The sequence below is a fragment of the Anser brachyrhynchus genome (assembly GCF_964034855.1).
Source record: "Anser brachyrhynchus genome assembly, chromosome: 19".
Lineage (NCBI taxonomy): Eukaryota > Metazoa > Chordata > Aves > Anseriformes > Anatidae > Anser > Anser brachyrhynchus.
Window position 1 is genome coordinate 9139585 of NC_137712.1, and position 13894 is coordinate 9153478.

Here is a 13894-nt window from a genome sequence, read left to right on the forward strand (position 1 = left end):
CTCCACCCACGTAGTAAGTCAGACTAAGAGGAGGCTGTCAGTTGCTCTCTCTTTTCATAAAGCACATGCTTGGGTTCAAGGGCCAGATTCAGCTCCGACTTTTGCCAAATTAAGCTACAGCAGCCCAGGATGACGAGGACTCAGCAATGGCAAGTCCAGGCTTTGAAGGAAGAAGGAAGTTTGCGATAACACAGCACTGTTTGCGTCCACTCCCACGGTAGATGTTCACTCCAAAAGCAGTAAGCAATAACCAAAAAAACATATGCAGTTGGAAAGCTGTTTCATTAGCAGAATGAGGAGGCAACCAGTCAAACATACCATGCCATTCATTTCCAGCCCCTGCACGCTTTAGCCTCACCGGTGATGCACATCGCTTAAATGAAAGCTGATCCTCTCCCTCCAGTTCCATTTGTCATGCTACAGAAGAGAGGTGCTGCTAACTGGCCTGCTTAACACACGAACGTGCTGCAACACACATCACTACAGCTGCTATAAAAATCCTAATAGCGCCTGACTGATGATCTCTGTAGATGCAACTTGGGAAGAATAAGAGCTTTTCATATTCTCTCTACCTGTCACTAGAGATTAAACCCTTCTGGGCTTGCAGTCAATTTTCCTGGGGTGTGAAGTTTGCTAGCAAGTAAAAGTGTACCCCAAGATCAATACAGAGGTATTACATGCATTATTACTGCTCTATTTGTTGCCTCCGTCAACTGTACTATTATGTGGTTTGTCATGGCAAACTGCTTAGGGAGACTGAGCAAAAAAACAAAACACAAAAGCCTATCCCAGATGAAATGAAGGCTGTTAATAGACAACTCAGATCATCGCCATCCTGTATCTTGATCTTAAGAAAGACCAGACTGCTTCACTTGGAAAATATCACATCACTTTACATTCCGCTCTCCCCAGCTATAAATCATTGTTTAAGACCTACCTGATTTACATTTGGAGAGCATCCATCTGTCAGACTCCACATCTCCAGCACCTTTTGTGCCAAACGCCCCCAGGTGTTCTTATCAAATACTCACATTAACAGCTCAATTAATTATGAGTTAGCCAGATCTAACAGGCCAGCCTCTAGCTTGGCAGGCAACTGATGTTCAGATATCCTACCTATGCAAACTCTACAAAGTCAAGTAAATTCAAATTCCAGAGGGCTCAGATCAATAGCACATTAGGATGCTGAGCTTATCTCTTCACTTGGAAAACTCACGAGAAAGAGAGGAGAATCTGCTGTTTGTCAATTTGTCGATGGAATTAAAATAGAAAAACAATTCACTAGATCTTAACTGTTTGGTATGTTCGCAAAGGATGGAAACTGGGAGGTAGAGAATGCTGAAGTCCACAGAGCAGCAAGCAGTGCCTGCTAGATGCATGTATTAGAACCACCACATGGATGTAGCCTTTTCCAGCTACTCAGTATCTCGGAGGATGAGATATTCCCTGGCAGGCATGGAATCTACAAAGAAATTTGGCCACCCAGCTCAGCTAGTCTCTTTGCAAATCTCAGCCTAGCTACAGAGGGAGTCCCATGAGGAGATTGATGGTAAGGCACCTTCACCAGCCTTTGTCACCTAAGACATGTTCCTAGAGGCATTTCTATGTTCATCAAAGCTTCACTAACCAAAGAAAACCATGTGCCTTCTGAGCCTGTCCCATTCGTTCTCTAGGCTAATGATGCTGGGAAGGGATGTAACACAACTCTCCTCCAAATGTGAGCTCTGTACGTGGGATGACATACAAGTTTCTGGAGATACCTACTGCTCGTTGTTTCGGGACCCTTAGAAACCCTTCGTGTTCACATGGTTTCAGATACCCTGCGTATCTGAAGGTCAGATAGGAGGAGGTCAGATAAAAGCCAAAATATTAATCCTGGCTGCAAAGAAAGGGGAGGAAAAACACACATTCTGATATAATCCTAAAGGTCCTCAGCATTGCAGAGTTCCAAATCTCAGACTTCTTTTGAAGTTTTAGGATCTTTTCCAGCTACTGCTATAATTACTTGAACTTTGACTAATCTAATGTGTCAACTACAAATTTGTAGTTCAGTAAGCCCGTGTGATTTTTGATTTTGTTGTTCTTAATGTCATAGACTTTTACTTATTTAAACCTATATGAAGAACTGAGTCACAGATGCCTCCGTAAGCGTAATACTTAGCATTTATAGCAAATAACGCTTTCCCAGCACATTACATGCAAAGACTAATCAATCTTCCCAGCATAAGTATGAGATAAGAAAGCATTATCTTAGTAATGCATTATTGGTCAGATCTTACCCGCCTACAAGTAACTAAGCAATATTCCTTCATGCTAGTCATTCCATCTAATTGCACTGAGAAAATGTCAGAGAAAATCACAACTGTTTACACATTTGCATAATCAGTTAATTTATTTGTATTGTACCTCTCAATTTGCACAAACTACAGATAGGATTCTTGTGGGAGCTTAAGGGACAGAGGAAGGCACTACCTATGACCGCAGCTGATGAGCAGCCACAGCAGCAGCTGTCCTGTGACCTGCACAGGGTTCGAATCCCTCACAGACAGCTTATCTGGGAACCACACTTCACATCCCAGGGCCCCAAGCAGCTGAGTGTATTCAAGCTAACGTGATCCTCTGCTGTCCAAAAAGCTCCCCTTGACCTCAGCTAAAGCTGCTGGACCCTGTGCAGACCACGAGTCCAGGCCCTGCGTGGCCTTCAGGCCTGGCCGGAGGCAGCCCAGGCCGCTGTGCTTCCATCTCTCCCCAGGACAGGAACACCAGCCTCAGACACACTCTAGTTCCCAAACTCATCTATTTCAAGGCAGAGACCAACTTCCATAAATTACCAATCTGTCTAGAAATCTGGAGAGGTCGAGGAAGTCTGCAGGCAAACAACCGTGTGCTTTGTTGCAGTTGGAAACGTCTCACCAGGCCCCTCTAAACTCTCTCAAGGTCCTCAGAACAAAGAAAACACAGCTCTTTACCAGCTTGCACAGCAAGTGAGGGACGTTCCAAGGTCAAAGAAGGATGCTGTGACAGCCCCACCATATGAATCCAAGGCACTAGGCTTCACTGCTTTGACCACATCATCCCTATTTCCTATGATTTCAAGACATTGATATTTATTGTTTAAAAGAAATCATACACCAGAGTGCTCTGTTGGATCTGCCCTTCTGACTCACCCTTGCCATCACCAGCTGCACGCTGAGATAACAGAATGAAAGATGTAAAGGCTGGAAACATCAGGTGGGTCTAAGGTATTTTTACGGCCAAGTCTTGCCAAAATCCCCAATGGGTGACTCAAAAATATCAGTTCTACCATCGCAAAGCAGGGCAAAAAAAAAGGCATCACACCTGCCTTGCCCTGAGTAAGCTTCCCTGCCTTAGAGGAAACAGGGAGAAAGAAGATCCTCCACAGGGTGAACCAGAGCTCCGGCGGATTCTTAAATCTCTTTGAAAAAATGCATTTCTGATAGCAGAAGATATGGTGTGTCACAAACATGCTGATTCCACCAGAAGCATCAATTTTGACTGCAACAGGAAAATAAGTCAAGTGAAATGAAAATAAAAGGGAAAAAAATTTTGTTAAGTTTAGTTTTTCCTCATTCTTGGTTGTTTGTTTTATGATGCATTGTCTGTTATGATCTTTCACTAAGAACCTCCACTTCATCCACAAAGGCTTTCCTCATGGTTGAAAGTACTATGGTAATTGTTTTCCTCTTCCATTATCATTTATCTTTTATAAAGAGGTGTTAACTATGACACTTGCATTTGAAAAGCAGTTTTTCTTATTGAAAGCTTAGCTTCAGAATAATGGGAAAGATTAGCATGCCTTTAAATTGTCTCATTTCTATACAAAAACATGACAGATAAAAAATTTCACACAGCCAATTCACTCATTCTAAGTACTATCTTTAATTAAATGAAGTAGAGCACCTATGATTCTTAATGGATACTTCTGAGTTTCTCATTTACAGATTCCTCTCAAGAGCCTCAAGTTTCAGTTTTCTGGTCTTAACACATCTCTGGAAAACAGACCTTTTTACAAAGCTTTGGAGTGACAAACCAAGTGATTTAAGGCCAAAAACCCTTTTTGAAATGAAACAAATAGTCAGGAGCCTGTGTTTTTCTTCTCTTCAGATGACTGTGGTGACCACCAGTGAGTCTTCCCTCCCCACCACACCCTTTATTTAAATTATTTTAACCAAAAACATCTGAGTAGAAATATTTCTAAATTACCTTTTTTCTTTTCTTATTTGGGGTGTTTTGCTTTGTCTATGGGAGATGAAAATGGAGGCTGTGCCTCTTCAGAAGCAGCTCAGTGCAAATCCTAACTTGATATATGAGGTCTGTAGAAAAAGAGAGATGGGAATGTGATTCACCCATGTAGCTTCTCCAAGGCAAATGAGCATCACACTTCTTTTGGCAAATTTGAAATCCCCAGGCCTACTCAATACAAAAAACAGTGCAAAACTATTTGTCACAATGACTTGTAAACATACGGAAACGAAGTGAATGATAGCCAGGAAAAATGTGATAAAGTGGAAGTTGTGAATTACTTTTATGAAAACAAGCACGTCTTACATGCTTATAGACACAGTGCACATGAATGGGAATCACAGTTTATATGGCAACAGACTTTAAAAGATGCTTCATGCATCAAAGCACACTGCCAATGCTTTTCTTCAATGGACATCAGGAGGGTGAGAAGCAAAAGCTCAGATGTAAAACTGCCTGCCTGCAAAATGATTTCATATACAGAAAGCAAGCAAACAAAAAAGGCCATCCTTTTTCCCTACCCCTTCAAATGTATATCCACGACAATACCCTTGAAGGTCGTTTGTACAAAGTAGGTCAAGTGTTTCAGACAGATGTATGATGTTCAAGGGGGCTCCGTTTGTCTCAGTGCATCTTGGCTTCTGCTTCATGAACATTTTGTTACACAGTTCTAAGGCATGATGCACTATATTTTTGTTTAAAATAGGATTACAAAGCACTGGGACTGTAAATGCTTTGGAGCAGGGGACATCTCTTTTGAGTTCGCACAGCGCCAAGTACAACAGGGGTTTTGTCCACAACAGTTGAGTGGTGCTTCGACATTAACAAATCTTGATGTCCTGTATGAGTCTGATTTCCAGAAGCAAACACCTGAAGCTGCCATTAGCATAACGGGGCAGCATATTATTAATTTTTCTCATGCTTGCCCAGTCAGGGAGCAGAAAGGCCCCCACGTCACTCGGCTGGCCAACCATGCTGCGGGGACACACAACAGACCCAGGCCCGGAGCCACATCATCCTGCTTGGAGAAATTTCAGAACATCCGATGCACTGAAAGCACAGGGGGTTGATTTGTGACTGCTTAACAACTATGAAGGCATTATGCTGCTAATATTGTTTGTAATGAGCGTTTTAGCTTCCACTTCTACAAGAGAGATTGGCATTCCTTCTGCTTTAGTTAAAGCCTAGAAAATGGCAAACCTACCAGTTGCTGCAGCTCTCAGTTGTTAAGCAAGCCACAGTTCCAGGTAAATAATGTCCTTACAAGGGATTAGAAAGAATACATGAGAGCAAAATGAAAAAAAAAACGGGAGATCTGGAAGGGCAGTAAGGCAGGAGAATCATGGTAGGGTGGACTCCAATGGATTGATGGTGATTCCTCATTTAATTTTCTTCCATTCTTACGCACTAAGAATTATTAACTATTAAAGCATGGGGTTCTTTTGGTGAGCTTCTCAGTTTTATATGTATTTCCTGAAATTTCCTTACAGTTTCTGTGGAACACACACAGCGCGGAATCGTTCTTTGCATGGCACTGGACAGTGGTGACAGCAGCAAACTGTGCTCCAGGACAGAAGCCACCCTTTGTGGCTCAGCTTTATGTTACTCTGCTGCCCCATGTGCTTACCTTTCACCATAGCAAAGGGCTCGATACCCATCCTTAAACTGCAACACCACAGGGAAAGGGAAAGAGTAAGAGCCCTCCGTATCTCTGCATAGGTAGGTGAGTACAACAGGCTCACAAATTGCCAAAGGGCTGCAGCTGAGTGCCGCGATTCACCTTGAGACAGTATTCTCTCTACCATGGGCGTCATATTCTGTTTCAGAGAGACCATCTCCGTTAACATATATATATATATAAAACTGTTATTAACACCTTTATTACCTTAGGACATGCTTTGGATTGAAATCCCAAGAGCAAATAAAGTCTTTGCTCAGATGGATGTTCCATACAGCTTGTGATTCAATTACACAGCACTGATCATTAGGCTCACAGAAGTAAAGCATTTGAATATTCATCCAACCCTTATGCCAGTTTGTCTGCAAACTTGGCCTGGAAGACTTTCACAAACAGCCTTTAGGCTGCCTTTAGTGCCTGCCCTTCCCCTCGTAGCAGGAATGCCACAAGAATGAAGGCAGCTGGCAAAACTGAAAAGCAACAGAAAAAAGGAAAACAGAAATAACCACAGTTGTGTGAAACTCAAACAATCAGAACAAAATAATAAAAAAAAAGAAATTTTTTTAAGCTTTGTATCAGTCCTACTCTGCAAGACTCTAACTTTTTTGTTATATCCACGTTGTTTCTACTCCATACACCCAGCCTGGTGCTACCCCTAACGCCGAGCCATCACTGTTGCGGTTCAGTGGCTGAGCAAAGTCTATCCAATTCTGGGAGCCTTGGGTATGGTAAGACTGAGGAAGCTGCCTAGCATAGTTTAAGCTCTGGATGAGAGAACAGGATGATTCCCAAGCCCCAGAGGAAAAATGTGAACCTTCACCCATGAAAAGGAATTCCCCTTAATGTACAGTCTGTGGCGAGTCCTCCACCCTGATTCCTGGACACTGGCAGTAGGCTGAGGGCCAGAATCGTGCCTTGCCATGGCCTTTATATGGTCAACATGGGAAATGACTAATGGAAACCACCACTTCTGGCTTCTCTCAAAAGTAGCTAAGAATAACAAATAGCTATGTCAATCCCCAATTCTGACTGGAGTAACAAATCCCCCCAGAGAATAAGAAAATATGAAAACTATAGGGACAGATCAAGCGGATTCCCCTAATGACATCCCAGTTCTCCTTGGAAATTCTTCTTTTTTTCCAGAAACAAGAGTCACAGGGTAAACATGACACTTGTTTCAATGGTGCCTTTCCCCATTGAAAATAGACACATTCCTGCAAGTCCCTGAAGGAAATGGAGAAAAAAATAAACACGCACGAGACATCAGCACTCAGGGACAAAGGGAATTTAACCAGAATGGGATATTTGTAAAGGAAAATATATAGGGAAAAGGACTTTGCCTCTGACCTACAGCATCTCGTTGAGAAAGATGGTAGCTAGAAAAGCACCATCATCTTCCTACAATGGAGTCAAGGATCACAGAAGACAAATAGAGTAAATTCTATTGAAAATACATCTTCCGGAGAAGATATCAGAGAATCCTACAGATATTGGGAAAAATCCCCAGCTGTGGCCAACTGGCTGCTGAGATGTTTCTGCTCTTTTCTCCCCGTGTACCCAGATGCCATCGTGGTGCTGCCGGTGTGCAGACCCTGTGGGCCCACGAGAGCTGCCGTGAGCCATAACCACAGTGGGGGCAAGGAAGAGACGAAGCCATGCCTCTGCCCTCCCAAAAGCCAAGGAGAGCCTTGCACAATGCAGCTTTGTGCCAGCATGGCCCACCATCGTATCCTCCCCTCAGCAGTAACCTCTCAGTCCGCTTGTATTTACTCTACAAGGTTATCCCCCTTCAGTTCGCTCATGAACTGAAATTACTGCTCAGCACCAGTACGAGACCACTCTATGGACCTAAAGCATCCCCACCATGAGCAGCTCGGCGTACATCACAAAGCATACTTGTCACAGAGCCAGAAAACGAGCATCCCTTATGTCAAAATAAGTATTTTAGAAAAGTAAACAAAAGCTGCGTGTACGAAAATAAGCAAGATAGCTCCCTGCAGCACCTCCAGGCAGAGGAAATGAAAAAGCAGAAGCAGGAGCTATCACTGAGCCTCCAAGGGTGCAAACGGAGCACGGCCAGCTCTGCAGCAGGGCTGGCAGGGCAGGGACTGCAGCACGGGCACCACAGAGCAGCCTCCCCTCCTCGTCCTGCAGATCTCGTTACGTTGCGAATATTACTATTTGATTTCAGCTTGGCCCAAGCTGCTAAAACAGGGATTCCAAATACATTAATCCTCTCTAATAATGTTTTCCCCGTTATTGCAGGGGATGACATTTTTATAAGCATTGTTCAATCGTGGCGCTTTTTCATAATGGAAAGCGTTTTTTTCTTCTCCTACTACGCACATCACCAAGCTTATCTGCTTTGCAAAGACGAATAGCTGAGTCAACCCTGCTGGGATTCAGCCCTCTAGGCTTAAACATCATGAGTGCTTCCGTCTCCCTCATTATCTAAAACAATTAGTAGAGAGAAGGAAAAGGCAGCATTACAGCTGGCAGTTTCCTCGTCTCGTCCCTTGGTACGACATCGCTCAGAAACGCCTGTATTGCTGTGAGCTGATCTTAAGCCACGGATATTGGATCCAGACACTGATTCATGCTGCTATCAATTCCCCAGCTCCAAGCTGGTCAGAACAAGTGATGCAGTTCAGACACATCAATAAAGTAGACCTGAAATGAAGTCCTTCGTTTCAAATCTTTCTGGCAAGGTCCCTGAAAAGTTCAGGGGAAGGGCTTTCCGATCCAGCGCACTGCATTTGTCTCTAACGTGTCTGCATCAGGACAGCTAAAAATTCAGTAATTTCAAATCTGAAAAGCACCTAGATTCCAGGGAGAAAAGGTACAGCTGCAATTCAAATGCAGCTTATAGCCCAGAAAAATAACTGCAACAGCCAACATATTTCTGAGACTTTTGCCCTCTTCTGTTCAGCAACAACCAGGTTCACTTAAAGAAGTCTGTATTCAAGTTAGGAATAAAATAACTTAGTCTACAGCCTAATAATCTTGATTAAGTGTATGTTTAGGGACCTTGATGCTTTGATAAAAAGTGAATTTTAAACCCATTTAGAGCAATAAAACCACTTACGTAGAATCTTTCTTGGAAGCCTGAATCATTGCTCAAGCTAAGGCTGATAAGTGTATCGCTTAAAATTGCCTCTTTCTGCATTTAGAGTTGGTAAGTACAAAATAGCGGCTTCAATGAAAGATTTATGTCCAGGTATAATTTGCTACCTTGGAAACTATTGTCAGAAGAGCATCAAAGGGATGCTGCAAAGTTTGTCAAGAAAGGCCGTCAATCTCGAGAACATATTTCATTAACCTCCCCGCTAGGGTTGGAACAACTGGGTTCCTTTGTAACTTATTCTGAGATTTCGGGGAAGAGGCTCTCAGGGTGGACCTTCAGCTGAACGGTGGCAGGCTTTCAGGTCTTTCTGCAGGACTTGGGACCACTGGACAGTGCGTTACCTCTTCTTCAGAAAAGGGCTGATGAGGCAGTGAGCAGGATATGGAGTTGGCCTGTGGTTTGCTAATTCTCTGCAGATTCCCCGATCTCTTTTATTACCAGGACTTAAGGCTGCACTACACGGAGCCAACAGGGATTTGAACTTCACTCAGCAAACCAGCTGACTTTGATGGGAATTACTCAAAGTTCATGTAAGGGCTGTAGGACTGAACAGAAAGAGGGGAAAGAGTGGAGGAGGATATTACATTTTTGGATATAAATTGTTGGCTAAAGAACATATGAGATGTGAATAGCCACTAAAGAGCATATTCAGGCTGCCTAGATTTCTCCTGAGTCCCTTTGCCTCTTGGCTGGCTTCAAATTCAGGTCTTCTGATCTTCTTTCAGGTCTCCAGAGGCTTTCAGTAGTGCCTGGATTTTGATATAGCCTAGGCAAAGATGTAGGCGAAGTTTAAATTCTGAATAAAAGCCCCAGTTGATCATTATTTCAACCTCCCCAGGAAGAGCTGTTTACTCCCAAGGGAATGCTTAAGGGTAGAGCCTTTAGAGATTTAGCAGCACCCGCTGCTTAGCAAGAAGATGAACTTATTACCAGTCTGTGCAGCCTCTAATGTTTCAGGAGAAACTTCGTTATGGCCATCCTCACACTATTTTTCACATTTATCTCTTTGCTTCTCATTAGCATATTTTTTTGGATAAATGAGTAAAATAGCATTGATACCACCATCTGTTATTGCATCAGAAGAGAGCAGATTTTGTGCTTGTGCTGATAAACTTCCATGGGAGCTTTGTTAAGGTGGATCTAACCAGAAGGGCAGATCTGGCAGCCCTGATTCACGTTGAGCAGTGGAATGAGACTAGTTTAGGTGCAATGTACTGGGGGTGCTCATCAGCAGGTAGAAAGAAATCAGAACAGACAATGAACAAAGTACAGGAAAATATATCAATCAGAACAGTTTAACGGTGGTGCAAACCTTCGCATAAATGCAGACTCAGGTTTCACATAAATGCACAGGCAGTGATCCTTAGCCTATGGGGGCCACAAGCAGCAGCACCAAAACACAAGACAACATGCAAGGAATATGCAACTCAGCATTCCTGGTCAGCATCAGCTCTCTCAAGGCTTCGTGAGTAACGGGAGGCTTGAGAGCCAGGAGTTCAGGGCCACTTTTCTGGAGCTTTGAAATAATATATTGCTTTAGGCAGTTTTACGTTTCCCAGTTTTGATTCCCAGCCTGAGTAGAAAGCACTGAAAGTAAGGAAGACTAAAATAAGTGAAGCTTAGCACTGTACATACATTATTTGCCAGATGCTTTCCAATAGTTTAAGCAGATGAAACCCATCTCTAAGGAACTCAGTTAAACAACAGATAGGGATATGTTACAAACAGACGAAAAAAAGGTGAATGTATTGGCTTCACAGCAATCACCCTTGTTTGAGTCTCTATAGGAATATATCCATTATAATCATAGGGGTGCGGGTACATCCTAGAGCAAAGATATACAAGGCTTGCTTGAGTACTAAAAGCAGCAAAGCAGGACTCACCAAGATGAACCCTGCACAAAGACTCTCAGATTCACTTTGCGCACCTCACACTGACATCTGGACTACAAAGGTGCAGCTCTGCCAGCCCTGGCGCTACCTGGACAAATGGCTGTGCTGTTTGCATGTTTGCTTCCAGAGCAGAGTCCCTTTCAATATGGACAGAAAACATAGCTTGTAGTAACCACACTGAACCCTATTTTGCAAACTCTGGCTTACCTTGAAGTAACTTGTTTTTCCATCCATACTTCTCTATCTCAGCCTGCAAGATTTGGCTTAAAAAAAAAAAAAAAAAAGACTGAACACAAACCGTCTTTTCCTGCCCATTCTGACATACAAGGAGCCTCCAACATCATTGAAAGCCTGCCCAGCAGGTGGATTTAATGCTTAGCAACAAAGACATTTCCCTCTGGTACTTGATGTGTTTGATGCCTCTGCCAAGCAGCAGGTACAGAAGCATGTCTCTTCCCTGGACCTTGAAGCTATCCCCCTCGCCAAGAGGAAAAAGGCTGCTGAGAAGGGAGAGCTGAGCTGGCCCACTTCAGCAATCGATGCTACAGTAGAAGTTTTGGCCTGGTTCCTGGTGGAGACACTGCACTGCACCTAGATACCAGGGGCTGCTTTAACTGCTTGTGCTCACTGGGTCCTTCTTGGGACCTTCTAGGGGAACCATCGAGACAGGAATGCATTTCCCCACAGGCAGCGCCACCGTAAAAATATTTATTCCTCATCCCATCTCCAGGACAGGTGGCTTTAGAGGAGCCGCATGTGGCAGAGTTGCCCTCTCTCAGGTCTCTGGGCTTTCTCAGGGAAAACCGACTTCAGCCGACCGCCAGCACAGACTGTCAGTGCTCCCAGTGTGGGAACACACATAGATCTGCTGCTGCTCTTCCTTTTATTTATTATAATTATAATAGTTATTTAGGAATAACAGTACCGAAAGCATGTTATGTAGCTACACAGCCCGTTCATGCTTGTTTTACTGCAGAGATCAGTTTCCTGGTTACCCTTTTGTCTCACAGGAGGCGTTTCCACGTGGCTGGAATTAGCTCAGAAAAGTTATTTACTCCCAAGTAAGGGTCATCGATGTATACAGAGAGGCTAAACGCAGCCTCCCTGGATCACCCAGGCACCCACCCCACCGTCCCCACACAACTCCCTCACTTCGCCAGCTGAGCAGCCCAAACTCGCACATTTTCCTCATTGCACTGCTGAGGGGGAGGAAGGCACAAACGATCCTAAACAAAGCAGATTACACCTCAGTTACAATGGGAACATGGAACCAACGTTGGGCTGGTTGCTTTAAAAGATGGTGAAGAAAGAGAGAGGAAGCGTTCACACAGATTTACGTTAAGATTTGATCTTTTCATGCAGAAGCACACCAAGTTGCAAAGAGGAATAATGACATCCAGCATATTTTTCGTGTACAGGCTTTCTCATGAGCAAGTGTGAAAACACACTCATTTCACCTCATTAGTGGTGGTACTGTGCTCCTTTCCTGGGGAGAGGATCAGTATCAATAAAGTACTGCACCCTTCCTTATTGACAGTTATTCCCCTTAGGCAAGTTTCCGGGAAGACGTAGGGGCTTTATGCTCCTGTTTGTTGTGGCGTGCAGCACAGCAGCGATGGGAAGGAAGAACCTGATCAGTAATAAGTTTCACCAACTTTTTTCTCCAAACATCCAAATTAGGAGCAGGCTCTTTGGAAGATGGGACATTTCTCAAATCCCAGCCAAAGCTCACATAAAAATGTTGACATCTGCAAGAATGACCAACAAATGCACACCCCAGCCAGCCCAGCAGGATGCTAGCTGCATATGCCACCCAAGCTACCTTCAGCAGACGAGACTGATGCCGTTCTGTGCAGGAACAGGCGGGCAATGCAATGGGCCACCATCAGAAGTCACCAGAAATTCATTTTGTGCTGTAACCCAGCGGAGCCCAAACCTGCCAGTCTTTATGAGCTGCTGCAAAGTTAAAGAAGATTCATCTGAGAAGACTGAGAGGGCCTGAGCAGCATTTGATGTCTGACATTTACAAGTCATTAGGTCTCCGTAGCCTGCTTATGGATTTTATAAGCCAAGCTGGAGCACAAATGGTTTTAACTGAGTTTTGTAAAGTAGTCATACTAAAGCCAAAAGAAAGGGTCTGCATTTCAAATATTAGACTGCCAATGAAAAAGACATTTTCTCTTTCAAGCTTTCTTCCTCTCCGTTTTTAAAATCCAATAAATGAATATACACAAAATAAGGCTGATAGTGGGGAGCTATCGATTCCAAACAAGATCTGACTGAGAAAAGAGCTAAATGGGTTAGAGAATAAGAAAATTGATGTCTGAGGCCTCAGACAGGCACATTTCCCCAGAAATGTAGCTCAAGCAGGTAACGCTAGGACAGAGACAAGAGTGCCTATTTTTCTCTACCTGCCTTGTCCTTACTGTGAGGTGAACAAAATTTAGTGCTGCCCCGCACTTCAGCTGCAGTGTCGGTTTTTTCAGGCTGGCCTCATTCACATCAATTACAGCACTGTTCACGTATGCTCAGGAACCAGCACGATGAAGCCCTAGGATACTCACAAACTAGTTATTATACCTAACTCTCCTTCCTGAGCCAGCTTGTCAGTCAGTGTAAATCAGTACAGTTTCCCCAAAATCAGGGCTAGAATTTTACCCCAGAAACAATATCCAGCCTTTGATCCACGGTGGGTACACGCAGCTCCTTATCATCACAGACACTTTCACAGGGACCAGTTCTGATCTCACTGGCATCACAGGAAGGTGGAAGCAACTCCCTTAAAGCTGATGGCACAAGTTCTCAGCTGACATAAGTCACCTCCTTTGAGTTACATGACCTACGCCTGCAGAGCAGCAGAACTACATCAGGACAAGGGCTGAAGCAGGGTTATAGCACTTGAGTTCCTTGCTTTAAAAAAAATATAAAAAAAAATCA

At 43.7% G+C, this 13894-nt stretch overlaps 1 protein-coding gene across 7 annotated transcripts in view; it reads right to left on the bottom strand.

Annotated features, from left to right (window-relative positions):
- PAPPA (pappalysin 1) overlaps positions 1–13894 on the bottom strand; it is a 370091-nt gene that overhangs the window by 304869 nt on the left and 51328 nt on the right. For 4 of the 7 annotated variants that reach the window (XM_080561608.1, XM_080561606.1, XM_080561607.1 and 1 more), the window contains one exon: positions 4225–4334. The exons of the other annotated variants lie outside the window; for them this stretch is intronic. The gene's annotated coding sequence lies outside the window, so the exon portion shown is untranslated. Of the gene's footprint in view, positions 1–4224; positions 4335–13894 lie in introns of those variants that run through there. 7 annotated transcript variants of the gene reach the window in all.